General features: G+C 43.4%; 1 pseudogene; it reads right to left on the bottom strand.

The window, feature by feature from the left end:
* Positions 1 to 1138: 1138 nt before the first annotated feature.
* LOC123353250 lies at positions 1139 to 2284 on the bottom strand (annotated as a pseudogene).
* Positions 2285 to 6033: the final 3749 nt, after the last annotated feature.

Genomic DNA, 6033 nt, shown 5'->3' with positions numbered 1-6033 from the left:
TGCTTGTAGTCTCTGGAGAGCCAGTCTCTGATGCAGGTTGTCCATCTATTGTCATGCCTGCAGACTAAATGACCCACCCATCTTCGCTTTGCACTACATCGGTCACCCCTGTATGCCTTCTGATCTCCTCATTCAGTATATGATCACGGAGCGATATCTTACGTATTCGCCATTCCATTGCTCTCTAGGAGACAGCGAATTTTTCTTCCTCCGCTTTTGTGGTTGACCAGCTTTCTGCTCCATATATCATTGCTGGCAGAACAGTGGCATTAAACAGTTCTTTCCTTTTCTTCATGGGCAGTTCATCATCCATTAGAGACATCTTTATTTTGTTGAAACTTGCCCACCCCGCCTTTCGCCTCCTACTGCATTCCCCTTCAAATGAGCTGTCTCTGCTCAGCTGCTGACCCAGGTAAATATATTTGTCGACCTTCTCGATTTCTTTCATGTTTACAATGATGATTCCTTCTGCACAATGCTCATTCCACATCCACTTCGTCTTCAATGTGTTCACTTCCAAAAGTGTTTGCAGTTGATGCAATTTGTTCTCCAGTTCTGCTGTGTCCTTTGCCAGTATTACACAGTCGTAAGCGAAGAGAAGATGCATTAACTGTTCTCCATCAATTCTGATTCCTTCTTCCCAGTTCAATTTCTTGAACAGTGACTCCAGTACTGCTGCAAACAGCTTCAGAGAGATTGTGTCGCCTTGTCTGACTCCTCTGCGTATAGTAATAATGCAGGAGACATTGAATAATGTTATCTCTGTCGAACAATTGTGGTTAATTTCTTCCAGCAGGTCAATGTACCTCAGGTTAATTCCGATTTCATTGAGCGTGTTGAGTACAGCGTTAATCTCTACCGAGTCAAATGCTTTTTTGTAGTCGACAAATGCAATACACAATGGTACTTTGTATTCCTTGCATTATTCTATGAGCTGTCAAACTAAGTGGATGTGATCAATTGTCAAACACCCTGAACGGAAACCAGCTTGTTCTTTGCTTTCATGCATTTCAAGATCCTTCTTAATCCGATTGAGTATGATGCAGGTGAAGACTTTATACACTGGTGAGAGGAGTGTGATTGGCCGGTAGTTGCTCAGTTCTTCTGGATCATCTTTCTTCATCAATAGTATTATTTTTTATTTCTTTCGTGCATCTGAAACATGCTTGCTATTGATGTAGATGGTGAACCGTTGCACCAACGCTTTGAAGAGAGTAGCTTCCCCTGTTTTGAGATATTCTGGCCAAACATCATCCACGCCTGGATTCTTCCCTCTCTTTATGTTATGAACTGTGTATTCAATTTCTTCCCACATAACTTCAGGAACTGCTTATGTAACCTGCTGCCTTGACAGTGTATGCTGGACATTGACATATGAGGAGTAGTGGTCATTGTAGAATTTTTTACATATTTCATTCATCTTGCTCCTTTCCGATGTCCTTTCACCATTTTCATCTTTCAGCTCTGCTGGGATAAACTGTTTCAGCCTAACATCTCTTTCTACTTTCTTCAGACTCTCGTTCTCTCAATTTCTTCTTTCTATAGTCTTCGTAGTCTTCTTTGATCTTCACACGAATTTCTTTGCACAGTGTTCTATAGTCTTCACCCATTTTTCCTTCTAATTTCATGCATGCCCTCCTTGCCATCAGATTCACAGTTTCCTTGCTGAGCCCCTGCTTGTGTCCCAGCATTTTCAATGCCTTTGCCTTCTTAGCTGCTGAGATTATCTGAGAGATAAACTCTTCGTAGTCCTCATCAATGTCCTTGTTGACCTCATATTTGACGTCCAGTTCACTCACTGTCTGTGCAAATGCCTCTTCCTTGAAGTGCCATGTGTGCTTTGGTTTCTGGCTTCTCTTAATTCAGTCTTTATAGATATTGTCAACACATAGTTTTGAACGCAACGTACGATGGACTGAGCCTGTGAAAACGATTCATTCTCTTATTGTCGCTACAGTGTTAAAAATTCTTCTGGTATCTGTCATTATATAATCAATCTGATTCAGTGTGACTCCATCTGGACTTTTCCATATCCACTGCCAACACTTCTTTTTTTAAAATATCATGTTCATTATGTTGCCTCTAAGAATGCAACCAGACATGCTCCATGATCATATCTTACACCTTTACCAAATTTCCCCACGTACTTTTCTTTCTCACTCTCCTTTCCACCTAATATTGCACTGAAGTCCCCTTGGATAATTGTATAGGTGTATTTCTTCTGCCTCATCTCCTCCAGCTCTTGGTAGAAATGTTCCATTTCTTTGTCTTCCGCTTGCTGCATGGGAGCATACACCTGAATATGCCTAGTGCTGGAGTTTATAATCTCAGCATTTGGCCTTGTATAAATACACAGCCACTCTGTGTTAGTCCCAGCCTCAAACTAAACTAAATCCAGATGTTTCTTGGCTCTTTGCGTCCCCTCACCAGCCTCTACTTCTGGTTGCTTATGGACAGAGTAACTCTTCTGCGGGATTTTAGAGCATAAGTGGAATGATCTCCCGGGAGAAATAGTGGAGGCTCCCATTGCTTGGTATTCTTAACATTAAGCTATACTGTTGTGAACCTTCCTGCACGAACACCCAGTGATGGACTATATGGCCTAATTCTTCAAGTCTCTGAGCTGGTCCTGGATGGTGTTAAAGACAGGGTAGCAAGCAACAGCACAGCTGCCTGGCCAGTAGGCTATCCTGGTTCACTTGAGATAAAGATTGAGGATTTAGAAGCAGGAGCGTAACAAGAATCTATCTTGGGCCATGGAGCTAGGAGGGAGAGTCTGTCTCAGGTTAGATGGGCTGTATAGGAATTGTACAGTCTGTCCAGGGGACCACAACATTTTGATTGCATGTTGGTTCTATTTACCATTGAAAATAATGGGAACTGCTGGGTGAGCACTTTGGAACGTCTGGCTACTTCATGTAGGCACCTAAAAGGAAGCAGAACTCTTTTGAAAATCTGAACTGAAAGCTTCATTACCCATCACCAATTCCTTGAGACGTCTATTACGCAGGTTTTTTTTACTTTGTTTGCTGTTTGCAGTGGGTGCGGGTGGGGAGTGTGAAAGCTTCAGAGAGAACTGTCATTATAAACAGAGAACAGTTTAGTTACCTTCTTCTGCTACCCATAATCTTCTGGCCTCTTCCCAGTTTGCAGGCTAATAGGATGGACAATACCATATCCTTTCTTCCTTCTGGATCTCCTTGGTACTTATAATTTACAGACAGCAGTCACAAGGGCAATTTCTCTCCTGCCAGAGAAAGAGGATTAATGATTATCATGGAGCCCAACAGCACCCAGAAAGAATTTGCAGCGAATATATTTTCACAGCACAGTAGTTCCATGTGGTCTAAGCCTGAGGCTTTCTGCTCCTAAGAGTGTCTAGGGGCAAGTGTTGATATTGTTGATCGGGTTTGCTTCTTCCCATTATTAAATGCCATATGGTTTTACTTGTATTTGCACATGAACTGTGCAGTCAGATCTTTGAGGGTTTGGTTAGGACATCAAGAACATATCCCTCCAAAGCAGGGACATGGATAAACAAGGAACCAAAACCTTTAGAAACAATAACCCATTTTCTGGTCTGACAGGGAACCTGACATGGTCCTACTGTACCTACCCCTTCCCTGAGGACCATTACTGAGGCTCCCTAGAACTGTGTTTTCTCACATATTTTATTTTTCCAGTTTTTTTATTATGATACTTTTCTCTATAGTATTCTAGTTAGATGCTGATGGCTGCTTATTTTTTTTCCTTCTTCGGGGTGTTTGCTTGTAACTGGACCTTGAATTACAGCTCTACCTGCTACATTCATGTTTTTTACCCCAGGCTTCTTCATTAACATATTAAACAAGTTCTGCCATTTTGACACTGAACTGGATAGAATTGTACCCTGAATTTGGTCCAGGAGCCTAAGAGGCCGGCTTAGCAATGGCTGAAATTGTGGCAGGGAAATTATAGTTTTTAAAGGTCCAGTTCAAGGGGTTCTGATGTCCTAGGGAACCTAGCAATAATCTGCTTTGCAACCTGCCCCAAATCACCACAGTTACAAGCAACCCTTAACATTCTTCTGCCCTAAACGAGTGCCTGTTCTGCCTTTATGGTGGCAAAGCCATCCCTGGTACCAAACTACTGCATCACCGGGGATCTGAAAGAGGTTACTGCTCTTAACAGAAGCCTGGATGCCTGCATATAGGCAGTACAGGGCCACTATAGAACACTGTACGCCAAAGAAATATGTTAATTGCATTTCGCTAGTGGAATGATATCATGCAAGCTGTCATCATGCACTCAGCAACACTTCTTCTGTACATTTTCCACAGTGCCTTTGGGTGCAAATTTGCAGCAATACTGCACACATAATGGGAAAATGAATGCCGGCCAGGAAATTCTATCGTATCTGAAGGTTGGCACCTCCTAAGAGTGCAACACCTGTTGAACTTGGCAAGAAACCAAAGCACAATCCACTGTTTTGTACCGTGGGAGCGCTCTGATCAGCAGCACTCAGTCAGTTCAATGTATCTGCATTATCTCACTCTAGTGAGTAGGCTCGTTACAAAGTGGTTTAATGAGCTACCCCCCAAAAGACAAATAAAACAAATGCATTGACAGCCTAACTCTAGTGAGTACATAGTAAATTACTAGAACTATGCAAGAGCAGCAAAGAGTCCTGTGGCACCTTATAGACTAACAGACGTATTGGAGCATGAGCTTTCGTGGGTGAATACCCACTTCGTGGGATGCATGTCATCTAGAACTATGCATTCAGTTATCAATAGTGATGGGAACAATGCAAACACTGAAAAAAGATTTACAGACAGATAAATAGGAGAGGCTTGTCCTGTCTCTGTCAGCCATATATTGCTTCCTTAATAAGTTTATTAATCTACTGCCCTTGAAAATCTGACCCAAAGTGACTTGCACAGTAAGTCTGTGTCAGACTTGCATCAGAATCCACAATCTCTTAGCTGTCATATTACTCAAACTCACTTTTCTTTCTATATTTTAATCAATAATTCAGACTCATACCTTTGTTGTTTTTTTTGGTCAGTTGCTACCTTACCTGGGATACATCAAGCTATACAGAGATCCTACTTCTGCTGAGAATATAGGGCTCGCTGACTCTTCTCACAACAAAACACTGATTTGAGCATCAAGTTTAACTACTGAGACTTGTAAATATAATTTTAAAAGGTGGGTATCAGTCTCCTCAATGATCACAGCCAATTCTGAATTTCTAAACAAGGGAACATTACATTCCCGATTTTTTTTCTCCCCAGTTTTACATCAGTCTAATTCCATTGACCTTGAGTGGAGTTGCTGCTTATTTACAACAGGAGAAAATCAGAATCAAGCCTTCTATTTCCAATTTTTTTTCAATGAAAATGTGTCTGACTCTGCCATGGCTCACCACTTACGCTCATACAAAATGCTACTGTTCTGATTTGTCTAAAGGCAGCAGTACTGCACCCAAAACTCTCAACTACTGGAACACCAGCTCAACCCTCTAGCTCATGCTCCCACCTAAGGGGTGAGACCAGAATCTAGGAGTCCAGCTTGTCAGTCTTCTGCCCCTGGCGTGAGCATAGAACCCAGGAGTCCTGGCTCCCAGTCCCTCTGCGGTGGAAACAGTGCAGGAGCCCTGGCTCCCAGTGGAAACAGAATCCAGGAGTCCTGGCTCCCAGTCCCTCTGCCGTGGAAAAGAGGACCCAGGAGTCCTGGCTCCCAGTCCCTCTGTGGTGGAAAATAGGACCCAGGAGTCCTGGCTCCCAGTTCCTCTGCCATGGAAAATAGGACCCAGGAGTCCTGGTTCCCAGTCCCTCTGTGGTGGAAAATAGGACCCAGGAGTCCTGGCTCCCAGTCCCTCTGCGGTGGAAACAGCGCAGGAGCCCTGGCTCCCAGTGGAAACAGAATCCAGGAGTCCTGGCTCCCAGTTCCTCTGCCATGGAAAATAGGACCCAGGAGTCCTGGTTCCCAGTGGAAATAGGACCCAGGAGTCCTGGCTCCCCACCCCGTGCTCTGTCCCTCCGGTCCCCC

This window comes from Mauremys mutica, chromosome 19 (assembly GCF_020497125.1).
Source record: "Mauremys mutica isolate MM-2020 ecotype Southern chromosome 19, ASM2049712v1, whole genome shotgun sequence".
NCBI classification, from domain to species: domain Eukaryota; kingdom Metazoa; phylum Chordata; order Testudines; family Geoemydidae; genus Mauremys; species Mauremys mutica.
Note: the sequence above shows the minus strand (reverse complement) of the source record. Positions and strands in the feature narration are given on the sequence as shown.